The following is a 22686-nucleotide window of genomic DNA, read 5'->3' on the forward strand; positions in this document are numbered from 1 at the left end:
TCGAGTTGAGTTCACTCCTCGAGTCGAGTACCGAGCCCACGAGTCGCCAATCTACTCCTCGTGCCGACTATACATTTCTCCTTGAGTTGATTTCACTCCTCGAGTCGAGTACCGAGTCCATGGGTCAATAAGCTACTTCTCGTGCCGACTCTACGTTTCTCCTCGAGTCGAGTACCGAGTCCACGAGGCGACAAGCTACTCCTCGTGCCGACTCTACGTTTCTCCTCGAGTTGAGTTCACTTCTCGAGTCGAGTACCGAGCCCACGAGTCGACAAGCTACTCCTCGTGCCGACTCTACGTTTCTCCTCGAGTTGAGTTCACTCCTCGAGTCGAGTACCGAGTCCATGGGTCGATAAGCTACTCCTCGTCCCGACTCTACGTTTCTCCTCGAGTTGAGTTCACTCCTCAAGTCGAGTACCGAGTCCACGAGTCGACAAGCTACTCCTCGTGCCGACTCTACGTTTCTCCTCGAGTTGAGTTCACTCCTCGAGTCTAGTACCGAGTCCACGAGTCGACAAGCTACTCCTCGTGCCGACTCTATGTTTCTCCTCGAGTTGAGTTCACTCCTCGAGTCGAGTACCGAGCACACGAGTCGACAAGCTACTCCTCGTGCCGACTCTACGTTTCTCCTCGAGTTGAGTTCACTCCTCGAGTCGAGTACCGACCCCACGAGTCGACAAGCTACTCCTCGTGCCGACTCTACGTTTCTCCTCGAGTTGAGTTCACTCCTCGAGTCGAGTACCGAGCCCACGAGTCGACAAGCTACTCCTCGTGCCGTCTCTACGTTTCTCCTCGAGTTGAGTTCACTCCTCGAGTCGTGTACCGAGCCCACGAGTCGCCAATCTACTCCTCGTGCCGACTCTACATTTCTCCTTGAGTTGAGTTCACTCCTCGAGTCGAGTACCGAGCACACGAGTCGACAAGCTACTCCTCGTGCCGACTCTACGTTTCTCCTCGAGTTGAGTTCACTCCTCGAGTCGAGTACCGACCCCACGAGTCGACAAGCTACTCCTCGTGCCGACTCTACGTTTCTCCTCGAGTTGAGTTCACTCCTCGAGTCGAGTACCGAGCCCACGAGTCGACAAGCTACTCCTCGTGCCGACTCTACGTTTCTCCTCGAGTTGAGTTCACTCCTCGAGTCGAGTACCGAGTCCATGGGTCGATAAGCTACTCCTCGTGCCGACTCTACGTTTCTCCTCGAGTTGAGTTCACTCCTCGAGTCTAGTACCGAGTCCACGAGTCGACAAGCTACTCCTCGTGCCGACTCTACGTTTCTCCTCGAGTCGAGTACCGAGCACACGAGTCGACAAGCTACTCCTCGTGCCGACTCTACGTTTCTCCTCGAGTTGAGTTCACTCCTCGAGTCGAGTACCGAACCCACGAGTCGACAAGCTACTCCTCGTGCCGATTCTACGTTTCTCCTCGAGTTGAGTTCACTCCTCGAGTCGAGTACCGAGCCCACGAGTCGCCAATCTACTCCTCGTGCCGACTCTACATTTCTCCTTGAGTTGATTTCACTCCTCGAGTCGAGTACCGAGTCCATGGGTCGATAAGCTACTCCTCGTGCCGACTCTACGTTTCTCCTCGAGTTGAGTTCACTCCTCGAGTCGAGTACCGAGCCCACGAGTCGCCAATCTACTCCTCGTGCCGACTCTACATTTCTTCTCGAGTTGAGTTCACTCCTCGAGTCTAGTACCGAGTCCACGAGTCGACAAGCTACTCCTCGTGCCGACTCTACGTTTCTCCTCGAGTTGAGTTCACTCCTCGAGTCGAGTACCGAGCACACGAGTCGACAAGCTACTCCTCGTGCCGACTCTACGTTTCTCCTCGAGTTGAGTTCACTCCTCGAGTCGAGTACCGTGCCCACGAGTCGCCAATCTACTCCTCGTGCCGACTCTACATTTCTCCTTGAGTTGATTTCACTCCTCGAGTCGAGTACCGAGTCCATGGGTCGATAAGCTACTTCTCGTGCCGACTCTACGTTTCTCCTCGAGTTGAGTTCACCCCTCGAGTCGAGTACCGAGTCCACGAGGCGACAAGCTACTCCTCGTGCCGACTCTACGTTTCTCCTCGAGTTGAGTTCACTCCTCGAGTCGAGTACCGAGCCCACGAGTCGACAAGCTACTCCTCGTGCCGACTCTACGTTTCTCCTCGAGTTGAGTTCACTCCTCGAGTCGAGTACCGAGTCCATGGGTCGATAAGCTACTCCTCGTGCCGACTCTACGTTTCTCCTCGAGTTGAGTTCACTCCTCAAGTCGAGTACCGAGTCCACGAGTCGACAAGCTACTCCTCGTGCCGACTCTACGTTTCTCCTCGAGTTGAGTTCACTCCTCGAGTCTAGTACCGAGTCCACGAGTCGACAAGCTACTCCTCGTGCCGACTCTATGTTTCTCCTCGAGTTGAGTTCACTCCTCGAGTCGAGTACCGAGCACACGAGTCGACAAGCTACTCCTCGTGCCGACTCTACGTTTCTCCTCGAGTTGAGTTCACTCCTCGAGTCGAGTACCGACCCCACGAGTCGACAAGCTACTCGTCGTGCCGACTCTACGTTTCTCCTCGAGTTGAGTTCACTCCTCGAGTCGAGTACCGAGCCCACGAGTCGACAAGCTACTCCTCGTGCCGTCTCTACGTTTCTCCTCGAGTTGAGTTCACTCCTCGAGTCGTGTACCGAGCCCACGAGTCGCCAATCTACTCCTCGTGCCGACTCTACATTTCTCCTTGAGTTGAGTTCACTCCTCGAGTCGAGTACCGAGCACATGAGTCGACAAGCTACTCCTCGTGCCGACTCTACGTTTCTCCTCGAGTTGAGTTCACTCCTCGAGTCGAGTACCGACCCCACGAGTCGACAAGCTACTCCTCGTGCCGATTCTACGTTTCTCCTCGAGTTGAGTTCACTCCTCGAGTCGAGTACCGAGCCCACGAGTCGCCAATCTACTCCTCGTGCCGACTCTACATTTCTCCTTGAGTTGATTTCACTCCTCGAGTCGAGTACCGAGTCCATGGGTCGATAAGCTACTCCTCGTGCCGACTCTACGTTTCTCCTCGAGTTGAGTTCACTCCTCGAGTCGAGTACCGAGCCCACGAGTCGCCAATCTACTCCTCGTGCCGACTCTACATTTCTCCTTGAGTTGATTTCACTCCTCGAGTCGAGTACCGAGTCCATGGGTCGATAAGCTACTTCTCGTGCCGACTCTACGTTTCTCCTCGAGTTGAGTTCACCCCTCGAGTCGAGTACCGAGTCCACGAGGCGACAAGCTACTCCTCGTGCCGACTCTACGTTTCTCCTCGAGTTGAGTTCACTCCTCGAGTCGAGTACCGAGCCCACGAGTCGCCAATCTACTCCTCGTGCCGACTCTACATTTCTCCTTGAGTTGATTTCACTCCTCGAGTCGAGTACCGAGTCCATGGGTCGATAAGCTACTTCTCGTGCCGACTCTACGTTTCTCCTCGAGTTGAGTTCACCCCTCGAGTCGAGTACCGAGTCCACGAGTCGACAAGCTACTCCTCATGCCGACTCTACGTTTCTCCTCGAGTTGAGTTCACTCCTCGAGTCGAGTACCGACCCCACGAGTCGACAAGCTACTCCTCGTGCCGACTCTACGTTTCTCCTCGAGTTGAGTTCACTCCTCGAGTCGAGTACCGAGCCCACGAGTCGACAAGCTACTCCTCGTGCCGACTCTACGTTTCTCCTCGAGTTGAGTTCACTCCTCGAGTCGAGTACCGAGTCCATGGGTCGATAAGCTACTCCTCGTGCCGACTCTACGTTTCTCCTCGAGTTGAGTTCACCCCTCGAGTCGAGTACCGAGTCCACGAGTCGACAAGCTACTCCTCGTGCCGACTCTACGTTTCTCCTCGAGTTGAGTTCACTCCTCGAGTCGAGTACCGAGCCCACGAGTCGACAAGCTACTCCTCGTGCCGACTCTACGTTTCTCCTCGAGTTGAGTTCACTCCTCGAGTCGAATACCGAGTCCATGGGAAAATTAAGCTAGTCCTCGTGCCGACTCTACGTTTCTCCTCGAGTTGAGTTCACTCCTCGAGTCTAGTACCGAGTCCACGAGTCGACAAGCTACTCCTCGTGCCGACTCTACGTTTCTCCTCGAGTTGAGTTCACTCCTCGAGTCGAGTACCGAGCACACGAGTCGACAAGCTACTCCTCGTGCCGACTCTACGTTTCTCCTCGAGTTGAGTTCACTCCTCGAGTCGAGTACCGAGCCCACGAGTCGCCAATCTACTCCTCGTGCCGACTCTACATTTCTCCTTGAGTTGATTTCACTCCTCGAGTCGAGTACCGAGTCCATGGGTCGATAAGCTACTTCTCGTGCCGACTCTACGTTTCTCCTCGAGTCGAGTACCGAGTCCACGAGGCGACAAGCTACTCCTCGTGCCGACTCTACGTTTCTCCTCGAGTTGAGTTCACTTCTCGAGTCGAGTACCGAGCCCACGAGTCGACAAGCTACTCCTCGTGCCGACTCTACGTTTCTCCTCGAGTTGAGTTCACTCCTCGAGTCGAGTACCGAGTCCATGGGTCGATAAGCTACTCCTCGTCCCGACTCTACGTTTCTCCTCGAGTTGAGTTCACTCCTCAAGTCGAGTACCGAGTCCACGAGTCGACAAGCTACTCCTCGTGCCGACTCTACGTTTCTCCTCGAGTTGAGTTCACTCCTCGAGTCTAGTACCGAGTCCACGAGTCGACAAGCTACTCCTCGTGCCGACTCTATGTTTCTCCTCGAGTTGAGTTCACTCCTCGAGTCGAGTACCGAGCACACGAGTCGACAAGCTACTCCTCGTGCCGACTCTACGTTTCTCCTCGAGTTGAGTTCACTCCTCGAGTCGAGTACCGACCCCACGAGTCGACAAGCTACTCCTCATGCCGACTCTACGTTTCTCCTCGAGTTGAGTTCACTCCTCGAGTCGAGTACCGAGCCCACGAGTCGACAAGCTACTCCTCGTGCCGTCTCTACGTTTCTCCTCGAGTTGAGTTCACTCCTCGAGTCGTGTACCGAGCCCACGAGTCGCCAATCTACTCCTCGTGCCGACTCTACATTTCTCCTTGAGTTGAGTTCACTCCTCGAGTCGAGTACCGAGCACACGAGTCGACAAGCTACTCCTCGTGCCGACTCTACGTTTCTCCTCGAGTTGAGTTCACTCCTCGAGTCGAGTACCGACCCCACGAGTCGACAAGCTACTCCTCGTGCCGACTCTACGTTTCTCCTCGAGTTGAGTTCACTCCTCGAGTCGAGTACCGAGCCCACGAGTCGACAAGCTACTCCTCGTGCCTACTCTACGTTTCTCCTCGAGTTGAGTTCACTCCTCGAGTCGAGTACCGAGTCCATGGGTCGATAAGCTACTCCTCGTGCCGACTCTACGTTTCTCCTCGAGTTGAGTTCACTCCTCGAGTCTAGTACCGAGTCCACGAGTCGACAAGCTACTCCTCGTGCCGACTCTACGTTTCTCCTCGAGTCGAGTACCGAGCACACGAGTCGACAAGCTACTCCTCGTGCCGACTCTACGTTTCTCCTCGAGTTGAGTTCACTCCTCGAGTCGAGTACCGAACCCACGAGTCGACAAGCTACTCCTCGTGCCGATTCTACGTTTCTCCTCGAGTTGAGTTCACTCCTCGAGTCGAGTACCGAGCCCACGAGTCGCCAATCTACTCCTCGTGCCGACTCTACATTTCTCCTTGAGTTGATTTCACTCCTCGAGTCGAGTACCGAGTCCATGGGTCGATAAGCTACTCCTCGTGCCGACTCTACGTTTCTCCTCGAGTTGAGTTCACTCCTCGAGTCGAGTACCGAGCCCACGAGTCGCCAATCTACTCCTCGTGCCGACTCTACATTTCTTCTCGAGTTGAGTTCACTCCTCGAGTCTAGTACCGAGTCCACGAGTCGACAAGCTACTCCTCGTGCCGACTCTACGTTTCTCCTCGAGTTGAGTTCACTCCTCGAGTCGAGTACCGAGCACACGAGTCGACAAGCTACTCCTCGTGCCGACTCTACGTTTCTCCTCGAGTTGAGTTCACTCCTCGAGTCGAGTACCGTGCCCACGAGTCGCCAATCTACTCCTCGTGCCGACTCTACATTTCTCCTTGAGTTGATTTCACTCCTCGAGTCGAGTACCGAGTCCATGGGTCGATAAGCTACTTCTCGTGCCGACTCTACGTTTCTCCTCGAGTTGAGTTCACCCCTCGAGTCGAGTACCGAGTCCACGAGGCGACAAGCTACTCCTCGTGCCGACTCTACGTTTCTCCTCGAGTTGAGTTCACTCCTCGAGTCGAGTACCGAGCCCACGAGTCGACAAGCTACTCCTCGTGCCGACTCTACGTTTCTCCTCGAGTTGAGTTCACTCCTCGAGTCGAGTACCGAGTCCATGGGTCGATAAGCTACTCCTCGTGCCGACTCTACGTTTCTCCTCGAGTTGAGTTCACTCCTCAAGTCGAGTACCGAGTCCACGAGTCGACAAGCTACTCCTCGTGCCGACTCTACGTTTCTCCTCGAGTTGAGTTCACTCCTCGAGTCTAGTACCGAGTCCACGAGTCGACAAGCTACTCCTCGTGCCGACTCTATGTTTCTCCTCGAGTTGAGTTCACTCCTCGAGTCGAGTACCGAGCACACGAGTCGACAAGCTACTCCTCGTGCCGACTCTACGTTTCTCCTCGAGTTGAGTTCACTCCTCGAGTCGAGTACCGACCCCACGAGTCGACAAGCTACTCGTCGTGCCGACTCTACGTTTCTCCTCGAGTTGAGTTCACTCCTCGAGTCGAGTACCGAGCCCACGAGTCGACAAGCTACTCCTCGTGCCGTCTCTACGTTTCTCCTCGAGTTGAGTTCACTCCTCGAGTCGTGTACCGAGCCCACGAGTCGCCAATCTACTCCTCGTGCCGACTCTACATTTCTCCTTGAGTTGAGTTCACTCCTCGAGTCGAGTACCGAGCACACGAGTCGACAAGCTACTCCTCGTGCCGACTCTACGTTTCTCCTCGAGTTGAGTTCACTCCTCGAGTCGAGTACCGACCCCACGAGTCGACAAGCTACTCCTCGTGCCGACTCTACGTTTCTCCTCGAGTTGAGTTCACTCCTCGAGTCGAGTACCGAGCCCACGAGTCGACAAGCTACTCCTCGTGCCGACTCTACGTTTCTCCTCGAGTTGAGTTCACTCCTTGAGTCGAGTACCGAGTCCATGGGTCGATAAGCTACTCCTCGTGCCGACTCTACGTTTCTCCTCGAGTTGAGTTCACTCGTCGAGTCTAGTACCGAGTCCACGAGTCGACAAGCTACTCCTCGTGCCGACTCTACGTTTCTCCTCGAGTCGAGTACCGAGCACACGAGTCGACAAGCTACTCCTCGTGCCGACTCTACGTTTCTCCTCGAGTTGAGTTCACTCCTCGAGTCGAGTACCGACCCCACGAGTCGACAAGCTACTCCTCGTGCCGATTCTACGTTTCTCCTCGAGTTGAGTTCACTCCTCGAGTCGAGTACCGAGCCCACGAGTCGCCAATCTACTCCTCGTGCCGACTCTACATTTCTCCTTGAGTTGATTTCACTCCTCGAGTCGAGTACCGAGTCCATGGGTCGATAAGCTACTCCTCGTGCCGACTCTACGTTTCTCCTCGAGTTGAGTTCACTCCTCGAGTCGAGTACCGAGCCCACGAGTCGCCAATCTACTCCTCGTGCCGACTCTACATTTCTCCTTGAGTTGATTTCACTCCTCGAGTCGAGTACCGAGTCCATGGGTCGATAAGCTACTTCTCGTGCCGACTCTACGTTTCTCCTCGAGTTGAGTTCACCCCTCGAGTCGAGTACCGAGTCCACGAGGCGACAAGCTACTCCTCGTGCCGACTCTACGTTTCTCCTCGAGTTGAGTTCACTCCTCGAGTCGAGTACCGAGCCCACGAGTCGACAAGCTACTCCTCGTGCCGACTCTACGTTTCTCCTCGAGTTGAGTTCACTCCTCGAGTCGAGTACCGAGTCCATGGGTCGATAAGCTACTCCTCGTGCCGACTCTACGTTTCTCCTCGAGTTGAGTTCACTCCTCAAGTCGAGTACCGAGTCCACGAGTCGACAAGCTACTCCTCGTGCCGACTCTACGTTTCTCCTCGAGTTGAGTTCACTCCTCGAGTCTAGTACCGAGTCCACGAGTCGACAAGCTACTCCTCGTGCCGACTCTATGTTTCTCCTCGAGTTGAGTTCACTCCTCGAGTCGAGTACCGAGCACACGAGTCGACAAGCTACTCCTCGTGCCGACTCTACGTTTCTCCTCGAGTTGAGTTCACTCCTCGAGTCGAGTACCGAGCCCACGAGTCGACAAGCTACTCCTCGTGCCGACTCTCCGTTTCTCCTCGAGTTGAGTTCACTCCTCGAGTCGAGTACCGAGCCCACGAGTCGACAAGCTACTCCTCGTGCCGTCTCTACGTTTCTCCTCGAGTTGAGTTCACTCCTCGAGTCGTGTACCGAGCCCACGAGTCGCCAATCTACTCCTCGTGCCGACTCTACATTTCTCCTTGAGTTGAGTTCACTCCTCGAGTCGAGTACCGAGCACACGAGTCGACAAGCTACTCCTCGTGCCGACTCTACGTTTCTCCTCGAGTTGAGTTCACTCCTCGAGTCGAGTACCGACCCCACGAGTCGACAAGCTACTCCTCGTGCCGACTCTACGTTTCTCCTCGAGTTGAGTTCACTCCTCGAGTCGAGTACCGAGCCCACGAGTCGACAAGCTACTCCTCGTGCCGACTCTACGTTTCTCCTCGAGTTGAGTTCACTCCTTGAGTCGAGTACCGAGTCCATGGGTCGATAAGCTACTCCTCGTGCCGACTCTACGTTTCTCCTCGAGTTGAGTTCACTCCTCGAGTCTAGTACCGAGTCCACGAGTCGACAAGCTACTCCTCGTGCCGACTCTACGTTTCTCCTCGAGTCGAGTACCGAGCACACGAGTCGACAAGCTACTCCTCGTGCCGACTCTACGTTTCTCCTCGAGTTGAGTTCACTCCTCGTGTCGAGTACCGACCCCACGAGTCGACAAGCTACTCCTCGTGCCGATTCTACGTTTCTCCTCGAGTTGAGTTCACTCCTCGAGTCGAGTACCGAGCCCACGAGTCGCCAATCTACTCCTCGTGCCGACTCTACATTTCTCCTTGAGTTGATTTCACTCCTCGAGTCGAGTACCGAGTCCATGGGTCGATAAGCTACTCCTCGTGCCGACTCTACGTTTCTCCTCGAGTTGAGTTCACTCCTCGAGTCGAGTACCGAGCCCACGAGTCGCCAATCTACTCCTCGTGCCGACTCTACATTTCCCCTTGAGTTGATTTCACTCCTCGAGTCGAGTAACGAGTCCATGGGTCGATAAGCTACTTCTCGTGCCGACTCTACGTTTCTCCTCGAGTTGAGTTCACCCCTCGAGTCGAGTACCGAGTCCACGAGGCGACAAGCTACTCCTCGTGCCGACTCTACGTTTCTCCTCGAGTTGAGTTCACTCCTCGAGTCGAGTACCGAGCCCACGAGTCGACAAGCTACTCCTCGTGCCGACTCTACGTTTCTCCTCGAGTTGAGTTCACTCCTCGAGTCGAGTACCGAGTCCATGGGTCGATAAGCTACTCCTCGTGCCGACTCTACGTTTCTCCTCGAGTTGAGTTCACTCCTCAAGTCGAGTACCGAGTCCACGAGTCGACAAGCTACTCCTCGTGCCGACTCTACGTTTCTCCTCGAGTTGAGTTCACTCCTCGAGTCTAGTACCGAGTCCACGAGTCGACAAGCTACTCCTCGTGCCGACTCTATGTTTCTCCTCGAGTTGAGTTCACTCCTCGAGTCGAGTACCGAGCACACGAGTCGACAAGCTACTCCTCATGCCGACTCTACGTTTCTCCTCGAGTTGAGTTCACTCCTCGAGTCGAGTACCGACCCCACGAGTCGACAAGCTACTCCTCGTGCCGACTCTACGTTTCTCATCGAGTTGAGTTCACTCCTCGAGTCGAGTACCGAGCCCACGAGTCGACAAGCTACTCCTCGTGCCGACTCTACGTTTCTCCTCGAGTTGAGTTCACTCCTCGAGTCGAGTACCGAGTCCATGGGTCGATAAGCTACTCCTCGTGCCGACTCTACGTTTCTCCTCGAGTTGAGTTCACCCCTCGAGTCGAGTACCGAGTCCACGAGTCGACAAGCTACTCCTCGTGCCGACTCTACGTTTCTCCTCGAGTTGAGTTCACTCCTCGAGTCGAGTACCGAGCCCACGAGTCGACAAGCTACTCCTCGTGCCGACTCTAAGTTTCTCCTCGAGTTGAGTTCACTCCTCGAGTCGAGTACCGAGTCCATGGGTCGATAAGCTACTCCTCGTGCCGACTCTACGTTTCTCCTCGAGTTGAGTTCACTCCTCGAGTCTATTACCGAGTCCACGAGTCGACAAGCTACTCCTCGTGCCGACTCTACGTTTCTCCTCGAGTTGAGTTCACCCCTCGAGTCGAGTACCGAGTCCACGAGTTGACAAGCTACTCCTCGTGCCGACTCTACGTTTCTCCTCGAGTTGAGTTCACTCCTCGAGTCGAGTACCGACCCCACGAGTCGACAAGCTACTCCTCGTGCCGACTCTACGTTTCTCCTCGAGTTGAGTTCACTCCTCGAGTCGAGTACCGAGCCCACGAGTCGACAAGCTACTCCTCGTGCCGACTCTACGTTTCTCCTCGAGTTGAGTTCACTCCTCGAGTCGAGTACCGAGCCCACGAGTCGACAAGCTACTCCTCGTGCCGTCTCTACGTTTCTCCTCGAGTTGAGTTCACTCCTCGAGTCGTGTACCGAGCCCACGAGTCGCCAATCTACTCCTCGTGCCGACTCTACATTTCTCCTTGAGTTGAGTTCACTCCTCGAGTCGAGTACCGAGCACACGAGTCGACAAGCTACTCCTCGTGCCGACTCTACGTTTCTCCTCGAGTTGAGTTCACTCCTCGAGTCGAGTACCGACCCCACGAGTCGACAAGCTACTCCTCGTGCCGACTCTACGTTTCTCCTCGAGTTGAGTTCACTCCTCGAGTCTAGTACCGAGCCCACGAGTCGACAAGCTACTCCTCGTGCCGACTCTACGTTTCTCCTCGAGTTGAGTTCACTCCTCGAGTCGAGTACCGAGTCCATGGGTCGATAAGCTACTCCTCGTGCCGACTCTACGTTTCTCCTCGAGTTGAGTTCACTCCTCGAGTCTAGTACCGAGTCCACGAGTCGACAAGCTACTCCTCGTGCCGACTCTACGTTTCTCCTCGAGTCGAGTACCGAGCACACGAGTCGACAAGCTACTCCTCGTGCCGACTCTACGTTTCTCCTCGAGTTGAGTTCACTCCTCGAGTCGAGTACCGACCCCACGAGTCGACTAGCTACTCCTCGTGCCGACTCTACGTTTCTCCTCGAGTTGAGTTCACTCCTCGAGTCGAGTACCGAGCCCACGAGTCGCCAATCTACTCCTCGTGCCGACTCTACATTTCTCCTTGAGTTGATTTCACTCCTCGAGTCGAGTACCGAGTCCATGGGTCGATAAGCTACTCCTCGTGCCGACTCTACGTTTCTCCTCGAGTTGAGTTCACCCCTCGAGTCGAGTACCGAGTCCACGAGTCGACAAGCTACTCCTCGTGCCGACTCTACGTTTCTCCTCGAGTTGAGTTCACTCCTCGAGTCGAGTACCGAGCCCACGAGTCGACAAGCTACTCCTCGTGCCGACTCTACGTTTCTCCTCGAGTTGAGTTCACTCCTCGAGTCGAGTACCGAGTCCATGGGTCGATAAGCTACTCCTCGTGCCGACTCTACGTTTCTCCTCGAGTTGAGTTCACTCCTCGAGTCTATTACCGAGTCCACGAGTCGACAAGCTACTCCTCGTGCCGACTCTATGTTTCTCGTCGAGTTGAGTTCACTCCTCGAGTCGAGTACCGAGCACACGAGTCGACAAGCTACTCCTCGTGCCGACTCTACGTTTCTCCTCGAGTTGAGTTCACTCCTCGAGTAGAGTACCGACCCCACGAGTCGACAAGCTACTCCTCGTGCCGACTCTACGTTTCTCCTCGAGTTGAGTTCACTCCTCGAGTCGAGTACCGAGCCCACGAGTCGCCAATCTACTCCTCGTGCCGACTCTACATTTCTCCTTGAGTTGAGTTCACTCCTCGAGTCGAGTACCGAGTCCACGAGTCGACAAGCTACTCCTCGTGCCGACTCTACGTTTCTCCTCGAGTTGAGTTCACTCCTCGAGTCGAGTACCGAGCCCACGAGTCGACAAGCTACTCCTCGTGCCGACTCTACGTTTCTCCTCGAGTTGAGTTCACTCCTCGAGTCGAGTACCGAGCCCACGAGTCGACAAGCTACTCCTCGTGCCGACTCTACGTTTCTCCTCGAGTTGAGTTCACCCCTCGAGTCGAGTACCGAGTCCACGAGTTGACAAGCTACTCCTCGTGCCGACTCTACGTTTCTCCTAGAGTTGAGTTCACTCCTCGAGTCGAGTACCGAGTCCATGGGTCGATAAGCTACTCCTCGTGCCGACTCTACGTTTCTCCTCGAGTTGAGTTCACTCCTCGAGTCGAGTACCGAGCCCACGAGTCGCCAATCTACTCCTCGTGCCGACTCTACATTTCTCCTTGAGTTGAGTTCACTCCTCGAGTCGAGTACCGAGTCCACGAGTCGACAAGCTACTCCTCGTGCCGACTCTACGTTTCTCCTCGAGTTGAGTTCACTCCTCGAGTCGAGTACCGAGCCCACGAGTCGACAAGCTACTCCTCGTGCCGTCTCTACGTTTCTCCTCGAGTTGAGTTCACTCCTCGAGTCGTGTACCGAGCCCACGAGTCGCCAATCTACTCCTCGTGCCGACTCTACATTTCTCCTTGAGTTGAGTTCACTCCTCGAGTCGAGTACCGAGCACACGAGTCGACAAGCTACTCCTCGTGCCGACTCTACGTTTCTCCTCGAGTTGAGTTCACTCCTCGAGTCGAGTACCGACCCCACGAGTCGACAAGCTACTCCTCGTGCCGACTCTACGTTTCTCCTCGAGTTGAGTTCACTCCTCGAGTCGAGTACCGAGCCCACGAGTCGACAAGCTACTCCTCGTGCCGACTCTACGTTTCTCCTCGAGTTGAGTTCACTCCTCGAGTCGAGTACCGAGTCCATGGGTCGATAAGCTACTCCTCGTGCCGACTCTACGTGTCTCCTCGAGTTGAGTTCACTCCTCGAGTCGAGTACCGAGCCCACGAGTCGACAAGCTACTCCTCGTGCCGACTCTACGTTTCTCCTCGAGTTGAGTTCACTCCTCGAGTCGAGTACCGAGTCCATGGGTCGATAAGCTACTCCTCGTGCCGACTCTACGTTTCTCCTCGAGTTGAGTTCACTCCTCGAGTCGAGTACCGAGCCCACGAGTCGACAAGCTACTCCTCGTGCCGACTCTACGTTTCTCCTCGAGTTGAGTTCACTCCTCGAGTCGAGTACCGAGTCCATGGGTCGATAAGCTACTCCTCGTGCAGACTCTACGTTTCTCCTCGAGTTGAGTTCACTCCTCGAGTCTAGTACCGAGTCCACGAGTCGACAAGCTACTCCTCGTGCCGACTCTACGTTTCTCCTCGAGTTGAGTTCACTCCTCGAGTCTAGTACCGAGTCCACGAGTCGACAAGCTACTCCTCGTGCCGACTCTACGTTTCTCCTCGAGTCGAGTACCGAGCACACGAGTCGACAAGCTACTCCTCGTGCCGACTCTACGTTTCTCCTCGAGTTGAGTTCACTCCTCGAGTCGAGTACCGACCCCACGAGTCGACAAGCTACTCCTCGTGCCGACTCTACGTTTCTCCTCGAGTTGAGTTCACTCCTCGAGTCGAGTACCGAGCCCACGAGTCGCCAATCTACTCCTCGTGTCGACTCTACATTTCTCCTTGAGTTGATTTCACTCCTCGAGTTGAGTACCGAGTCCATGGGTCGATAAGCTACTCCTCGTGCCGACTCTACGTTTCTCCTCGAGTTGAGTTCACCCCTCGAGTCGAGTACCGAGTCCACGAGTCGACAAGCTACTCCTCGTGCCGACTCTACGTTTCTCCTCGAGTTGAGTTCACTCCTCGAGTCGAGTACCGAGCCCACGAGTCGACAAGCTACTCCTCGTGCCGACTCTACGCTTCTCCTCGAGTTGAGTTCACTCCTCGAGTCGAGTACCGAGTCCATGGGTCGATAAGCTACTCCTCGTGCCGACTCTACGTTTCTCCTCGAGTTGAGTTCACTCCTCGAGTCTATTACCGAGTCCACGAGTCGACAAGCTACTCCTCGTGCCGACTCTATGTTTCTCCTCGAGTTGTGTTCACTCCTTGAGTCGAGTACCGAGCACACGAGTCGACAAGCTACTCCTCGTGCCGACTCTACGTTTCTCCTCGAGTTGAGTTCACTCCTCGAGTCGAGTACCGACCCCACGAGTCGACAAGCTACTCCTCGTGCCGACTCTACGTTTCTCCTCGAGTTGAGTTCACTCCTCGAGTCGAGTACCGAGCCCACGAGTCGCCAATCTACTCCTCGTGCCGACTCTACATTTCTCCTTGAGTTGAGTTCACTCCTCGAGTCGAGTACCGAGTCCACGAGTCGACAAGCTACTCCTCGTGCCGACTCTACGTTTCTCCTCGAGTTGAGTTCACTCCTCGAGTCGAGTACCGAGCCCACGAGTCGACAAGCTACTCCTCGTGCTGACTCTACGTTTCTCCTCCAGTTGAGTTCACTCCTCGAGTCGAGTACCGAGCCCACGAGTCGACAAGCTACTCCTCGTGCCGACTCTACGTTTCTCCTCGAGTTGAGTTTACCCCTCGAGTCGAGTACCGAGTCCACGAGTCGACAAGCTACTCCTCGTGCCGACTCTATGTTTCTCCTCGAGTTGAGTTCACTCCTCGAGTCGAGTACCGAGCCCACGAGTCGACAAGCTACTCCTCGTGCCGACTCTACGTTTCTCCTCGAGTTGAGTTCACTCCTCGAGTCGAGTACCGAGTCCATGGGTCGATAAGCTACTCCTCGTGCCGACTCTACGTTTCTCCTCGAGTTGAGTTCACTCCTCGAGTCTAGTACCGAGTCCACGAGTCGACAAGCTACTCCTCGTGCCGACTCTAAGTTTCTCCTCGAGTTGAGTTCACTCCTCGAGTCGAGTACCGAGCACACGAGTCGACAAGCTACTCCTCGTGCTGACTCTACGTTTCTCCTCGAGTTGAGTTCACTCCTCGAGTCGAGTACCGACCCCACGAGTCGACAAGCTACTCCTCGTGCCGACTCTACGTTTCTCCTCGAGTTGAGTTCACTCCTCGAGTCGAGTACCGAGCCCACGAGTCGACAAGCTACTCCTCGTGCCGACTCTACGTTTCTCCTCGAGTTGAGTTCACTCCTCGAGTCGAGTACCGAGCCCACGAGTCGCCAATCTACTCCTCGTGCCGACTCTACATTTCTCCTTGAGTTGAGTTCACTCCTCAAGTCGAGTACCGAGCACACGAGTCGACAAGCTACTCCTCGTGCCGACTCTACGTTTCTCCTCGAGTTGAGTTCACTCCTCGAGTCGAGTACCGACCCCACGAGTCGACAAGCTACTCCTCGTGCCGACTCTATGTTTCTCCTCGAGTTGAGTTCACTCCTCGAGTCGAGTACCGAGCCCACGAGTCGACAAGCTACTCCTCGTGCCGACTCTACGTTTCTCCTCGAGTTGAGTTCACTCCTCGAGTCGAGTACCGAGTCCATGGGTCGATAAGCTACTCCTCGTGCCGACTCTACGTTTCTCCTCGAGTTGAGTTCACTCCTCGAGTCTAGTACCGAGTCCACGAGTCGACAAGCTACTCCTCGTGCCGACTCTAAGTTTCTCCTCGAGTTGAGTTCACTCCTCGAGTCGAGTACCGAGCACACGAGTCGACAAGCTACTCCTCGTGCTGACTCTACGTTTCTCCTCGAGTTGAGTTCACTCCTCGAGTCGAGTACCGACCCCACGAGTCGACAAGCTACTCCTCGTGCCGACTCTACGTTTCTCCTCGAGTTGAGTTCACCCCTCGAGTCGAGTACCGAGTCCACGAGTCGACAAGCTACTCCTCGTGCCGACTCTACGTTTCTCCTCGAGTTGAGTTCACTCCTCGAGTCGAGTACCGAGCCCACGAGTCGACAAGCTACTCCTCGTGCCGACTCTACGTTTCTCCTCGAGTTGAGTTCACTCCTCGAGTCGAGTACCGAGTCCATGGGTCGATAAGCTACTCCTCGTGCCGACTCTACGTTTCTCCTCGAGTTGAGTTCACTCCTCGAGTCGAGTACCAAGTCCACGAGTCGACAAGCTACTCCTCGTGCCGACTCTACGTTTCTCCTCGAGTTGAGTTCACTCCTCGAGTCGAGTACCGAATCCACGAGTCGACAAGCTACTCCTCGTGCCGACTCTACGTTTCTCCTCGAGTTGAGTTCACTCCTCGAGTCGAGTACCGAGCCCACGAGTCGACAAGCTACTCCTCGTGCCGACTCTGCGTTTCTCCTCGAGTTGAGTTCACTCCTCGAGTCGAGTACCGAGCCCACGAGTCGCCAATCTACTCCTCGTGCCGACTCTACATTTCTCCTTGAGTTGAGTTCACTCCTCGAGTCGAGTACCGAGTCCACGAGTCGACAAGCTACTCCTCGTGCCGACTCTACGTTTCTCCTCGAGTTGAGTTCACTCCTCGAGTCGAGTACCGAGCCCACGAGTCGCCAATCTACTCGTCGTGCCGACTCTACATTTCTCCTTGAGTTGAGTTCACTCCTCGAGTCGAGTACCGACCCCACGAGTCGACAAGCTACTCCTCGTGCCGACTCTACGTTTCTCCTCGAGTTGAGTTCACTCCTCGAGTCGAGTACCGAGCCCACGAGTCGACAAGCTACTCCTCGTGCCGACTCTACGTTTCTCCTCGAGTTGAGTTCACTCCTCGAGTCGAGTACCGAGTCCATGGGTCGATAAGCTACTCCTCGTGCCGACTCTACGTTTCTCCTCGAGTTGAGTTCACTCCTCGAGTCTAGTACCGAGTCCACGAGTCGACAAGCTACTCCTCGTGCCGACTCTACGTTTCTCCTCGAGTTGAGTTCACTCCTCGAGTCGAGTACCGAGCCCACGAGTCGACAAGCTACTCCTCGTGCCGACTCTACGTTTCTCCTCGAGTTGAGTTCACTCCTCGAGTCGAGTACCGAGCCCACGAGTCGCCAATCTACTCCTCGTGCCGACTCTACATTTCTCCTTGAGTTGATTTCACTCCTCGAGTCGAGTACCGAGTCCATGGGTCGATAAGCTACTTCTCGTGCCGACTCTACGTTTCTCCTCGAGTTGAGTTCACCCCTCGAGTCGAGTACCGAGTCCACGAGTCGACAAGCTACTCCTCGTGCCGACTCTACGTTTCTCCTCGAGTTGAGTTCACTCCTCGAGTCGAGTACCGAGCCCACGAGTCGACAAGCTACTCCTCGTGCCGACTCTACGTTTCTCCTCGAGTTGAGTTCACTCCTCGAGTCGAGTACCGAGTCCATGGGTCGATAAGCTACTCCTCGTGCCGACTCTACGTTTCTCCTCGAGTTGAGTTCACTCCTCGAGTCGAGTACCAAGTCCACGAGTCGACAAGCTACTCCTCGTGCCGACTCTACGTTTCTCCTCGAGTTGAGTTCACTCCTCGAGTCGAGTACCGAGTCCACGAGTCGACAAGCTACTCCTCGTGCCGACTCTACGTTTCTCCTCGAGTTGAGTTCACTCCTCGAGTCGAGTACCGAGCCCACGAGTCGACAAGCTACTCCTCGTGCCGACTCTGCGTTTCTCCTCGAGTTGAGTTCACTCCTCGAGTCGAGTACCGAGCCCACGAGTCGCCAATCTACTCCTCGTGCCGACTCTACATTTCTCCTTGAGTTGAGTTCACTCCTCGAGTCGAGTACCGAGTCCACGAGTCGACAAGCTACTCCTCGTGCCGACTCTACGTTTCTCCTCGAGTTGAGTTCACTCCTCGAGTCGAGTACCGAGCCCACGAGTCGCCAATCTACTCGTCGTGCCGACTCTACATTTCTCCTTGAGTTGAGTTCACTCCTCGAGTCGAGTACCGACCCCACGAGTCGACAAGCTACTCCTCGTGCCGACTCTACGTTTCTCCTCGAGTTGAGTTCACTCCTCGAGTCGAGTACCGAGCCCACGAGTCGACAAGCTACTCCTCGTGCCGACTCTACGTTTCTCCTCGAGTTGAGTTCACTCCTCGAGTCGAGTACCGAGTCCATGGGTCGATAAGCTACTCCTCGTGCCGACTCTACGTTTCTCCTCGAGTTGAGTTCACTCCTCGAGTCTAGTACCGAGTCCACGAGTCGACAAGCTACTCCTCGTGCCGACTCTACGTTTCTCCTCGAGTTGAGTTCACTCCTCGAGTCGAGTACCGAGTCCACGAGTCGACAAGCTACTCCTCGTGCCGACTCTACGTTTCTCCTCGAGTTGAGTTCACTCCTCGAGTCGAGTACCGAGTCCACGAGTCGACAAGCTACTCCTCGTGCCGACTCTACGTTTCTCCTCGAGTTGAGTTCACTCCTCGAGTCGAGTACCGAGCCCACGAGTCGACAAGCTACTCCTCGTGCCGACTCTACGTTTCTCCTCGAGTTGAGTTCACTCCTCGAGTCGAGTACCGAGCCCACGAGTCGACAAGCTACTCCTCGTGCCGACTCTACGTTTCTCCTCGAGTTGAGTTCACCCCTCGAGTCGAGTACCGAGTCCACGAGTTGACAAGCTACTCCTCGTGCCGACTCTACGTTTCTCCTCGAGTTGAGTTCACTCCTCGAGTCGAGTACCGAGTCCATGGGTCGATAAGCTACTCCTCGTGCCGACTCTACGTTTCTCCTCGAGTTGAGTTCACTCCTCGAGTCGAGTACCGAGCCCACGAGTCGACAAGCTACTCCTCGTGCCGACTCTACGTTTCTCCTCGAGTTGAGTTCACTCCTCGAGTCGAGTACCGAGCCCACGAGTCGACAAGCTACTCCTCGTGCCGTCTCTACGTTTCTCCTCGAGTTGAGTTCACTCCTCGAGTCGTGTACCGAGCCCACGAGTCGCCAATCTACTCCTCGTGCCGACTCTACATTTCTCCTTGAGTTGAGTTCACTCCTCGAGTCGAGTACCGAGCCCACGAGTCGACAAGCTACTCCTCGTGCCGACTCTACGTTTCTCCTCGAGTTGAGTTCACTCCTCGAGTCGAGTACCGAGTCCATGGGTCGATAAGCTACTCCTCGTGCCGACTCTACGTTTCTCCTCGAGTTGAGTTCACTCCTCGAGTCTAGTACCGAGTCCACGAGTCGACAAGCTACTCCTCGTGCCGACTCTAAGTTTCTCCTCGAGTTGAGTTCACTCCTCGAGTCGAGTACCGAGCACACGAGTCGACAAGCTACTCCTCGTGCTGACTCTACGTTTCTCCTCGAGTTGAGTTCACTCCTCGAGTCGAGTACCGACCCCACGAGTCGACAAGCTACTCCTCGTGCCGACTCTACGTTTCTCCTCGAGTTGAGTTCACTCCTCGAGTCGAGTACCGAGCCCACGAGTCGACAAGCTACTCCTCGTGCCGACTCTACGTTTCTCCTCGAGTTGAGTTCACTCCTCGAGTCGAGTACCGAGCCCACGAGTCGCCAATCTACTCCTCGTGCCGACTCTACATTTCTCCTTGAGTTGAGTTCACTCCTCGAGTCGAGTACCGAGCACACGAGTCGACAAGCTACTCCTCGTGCCGACTCTACGTTTCTCCTCGAGTTGAGTTCACTCCTCGAGTCGAGTACCGACCCCACGAGTCGACAAGCTACTCCTCGTGCCGACTCTACGTTTCTCCTCGAGTTGAGTTCACTCCTCGAGTCGAGTACCAAGCCCACGAGTCGACAAGCTACTCCTCGTGCCGACTCTACGTTTCTCCTCGAGTTGAGTTCACCCCTCGAGTCGAGTACCGAGTCCACGAGTCGACAAGCTACTCCTCGTGCCGACTCTACGTTTCTCCTCGAGTTGAGTTCACTCCTCGAGTCGAGTACCGAGCCCACGAGTCGACAAGCTACTCCTCGTGCCGACTCTACGTTTCTCCTCGAGTTGAGTTCACTCCTCGAGTCGAGTACCGAGTCCATGGGTCGATAAGCTACTCCTCGTGCCGACTCTACGTTTCTCCTCGAGTTGAGTTCACTCCTCGAGTCGAGTACCGAGCCCACGAGTCGACAAGCTACTCCTCGTGCCGACTCTACGTTTCTCCTCGAGTTGAGTTCACTCCTCGAGTCGAGTACCGAGTCCATGGGTCGATAAGCTACTCCTCGTGCCGACTCTACGTTTCTCCTCGAGTTGAGTTCACTCCTCGAGTCTAGTACCGAGTCCACGAGTCGACAAGCTACTCCTCGTGCCGACTCTACGTTTCTCCTCGAGTTGAGTTCAATCCTCGAGTCAAGTACCGAGTCCACGAGTCGACAAGCTACTCCTCGTGCCGACTCTACGTTTCTCCTCGAGTTGAGTTCACTCCTCGAGTCGAGTACCGAGTCCACGAGTCGACAAGCTACTCCTCGTGCCGACTCTACGTTTCTCCTCGAGTTGAGTTCACTCCTCGAGTCGAGTACCGAGCCCACGAGTCGACAAGCTACTCCTCGTGCCGACTCTACGTTTCTCCTCGAGTTGAGTTCACTCCTCGAGTCGAGTACCGAGCCCACGAGTCGCCAATCTACTCCTCGTGCCGACTCTACATTTCTCCTTGAGTTGAGTTCACTCCTCGAGTCGAGTACCGAGTCCACGAGTCGACAAGCTACTCCTCGTGCCGACTCTACGTTTCTCCTCGAGTTGAGTTCACTCCTCGAGTCGAGTACCGAGCCCACGAGTCGACAAGCTACTCCTCGTGCCGACTCTACGTTTCTCCTCGAGTTGAGTTCACTCCTCGAGTCGAGTACCGAGCCCACGAGTCGACAAGCTACTCCTCGTGCCGACTCTACGTTTCTCCTCGAGTTGAGTTCACCCCTCGAGTCGAGTACCGAGTCCACGAGTTGACAAGCTACTCCTCGTGCCGACTCTACGTTTCTCCTAGAGTTGAGTTCACTCCTCGAGTCGAGTACCGAGTCCATGGGTCGATAAGCTACTCCTCGTGCCGACTCTACGTTTCTCCTCGAGTTGAGTTCACTCCTCGAGTCGAGTACCGAGCCCACGAGTCGCCAATCTACTCCTCGTGCCGACTCTACATTTCTCCTTGAGTTGAGTTCACTCCTCGAGTCGAGTACCGAGTCCACGAGTCGACAAGCTACTCCTCGTGCCGACTCTACGTTTCTCCTCGAGTTGAGTTCACTCCTCGAGTCGAGTACCGAGCCCACGAGTCGACAAGCTACTCCTCGTGCCGTCTCTACGTTTCTCCTCGAGTTGAGTTCACTCCTCGAGTCGTGTACCGAGCCCACGAGTCGCCAATCTACTCCTCGTGCCGACTCTACATTTCTCCTTGAGTTGAGTTCACTCCTCGAGTCGAGTACCGAGCACACGAGTCGACAAGCTACTCCTCGTGCCGACTCTACGTTTCTCCTCGAGTTGAGTTCACTCCTCGAGTCGAGTACCGACCCCACGAGTCGACAAGCTACTCCTCGTGCCGACTCTACGTTTCTCCTCGAGTTGAGTTCACTCCTCGAGTCGAGTACCGAGCCCACGAGTCGACAAGCTACTCCTCGTGCCGACTCTACGTTTCTCCTCGAGTTGAGTTCACTCCTCGAGTCGAGTACCGAGTCCATGGGTCGATAAGCTACTCCTCGTGCCGACTCTACGTGTCTCCTCGAGTTGAGTTCACTCCTCGAGTCGAGTACCGAGCCCACGAGTCGACAAGCTACTCCTCGTGCCGACTCTACGTTTCTCCTCGAGTTGAGTTCACTCCTCGAGTCGAGTACCGAGTCCATGGGTCGATAAGCTACTCCTCGTGCCGACTCTACGTTTCTCCTCGAGTTGAGTTCACTCCTCGAGTCGAGTACCGAGCCCACGAGTCGACAAGCTACTCCTCGTGCCGACTCTACGTTTCTCCTCGAGTTGAGTTCACTCCTCGAGTCGAGTACCGAGTCCATGGGTCGATAAGCTACTCCTCGTGCAGACTCTACGTTTCTCCTCGAGTTGAGTTCACTCCTCGAGTCTAGTACCGAGTCCACGAGTCGACAAGCTACTCCTCGTGCCGACTCTACGTTTCTCCTCGAGTTGAGTTCACTCCTCGAGTCTAGTACCGAGTCCACGAGTCGACAAGCTACTCCTCGTGCCGACTCTACGTTTCTCCTCGAGTCGAGTACCGAGCACACGAGTCGACAAGCTACTCCTCGTGCCGACTCTACGTTTCTCCTCGAGTTGAGTTCACTCCTCGAGTCGAGTACCGACCCCACGAGTCGACAAGCTACTCCTCGTGCCGACTCTACGTTTCTCCTCGAGTTGAGTTCACTCCTCGAGTCGAGTACCGAGCCCACGAGTCGCCAATCTACTCCTCGTGTCGACTCTACATTTCTCCTTGAGTTGATTTCACTCCTCGAGTTGAGTACCGAGTCCATGGGTCGATAAGCTACTCCTCGTGCCGACTCTACGTTTCTCCTCGAGTTGAGTTCACCCCTCGAGTCGAGTACCGAGTCCACGAGTCGACAAGCTACTCCTCGTGCCGACTCTACGTTTCTCCTCGAGTTGAGTTCACTCCTCGAGTCGAGTACCGAGCCCACGAGTCGACAAGCTACTCCTCGTGCCGACTCTACGCTTCTCCTCGAG

Source organism: Urtica dioica, chromosome 2 (genome assembly GCF_054948205.1).
Source record: "Urtica dioica subsp. dioica isolate 48M chromosome 2, U.dioica_male_clone48M_v1_H2, whole genome shotgun sequence".
Taxonomy (NCBI): domain Eukaryota; kingdom Viridiplantae; phylum Streptophyta; class Magnoliopsida; order Rosales; family Urticaceae; genus Urtica; species Urtica dioica.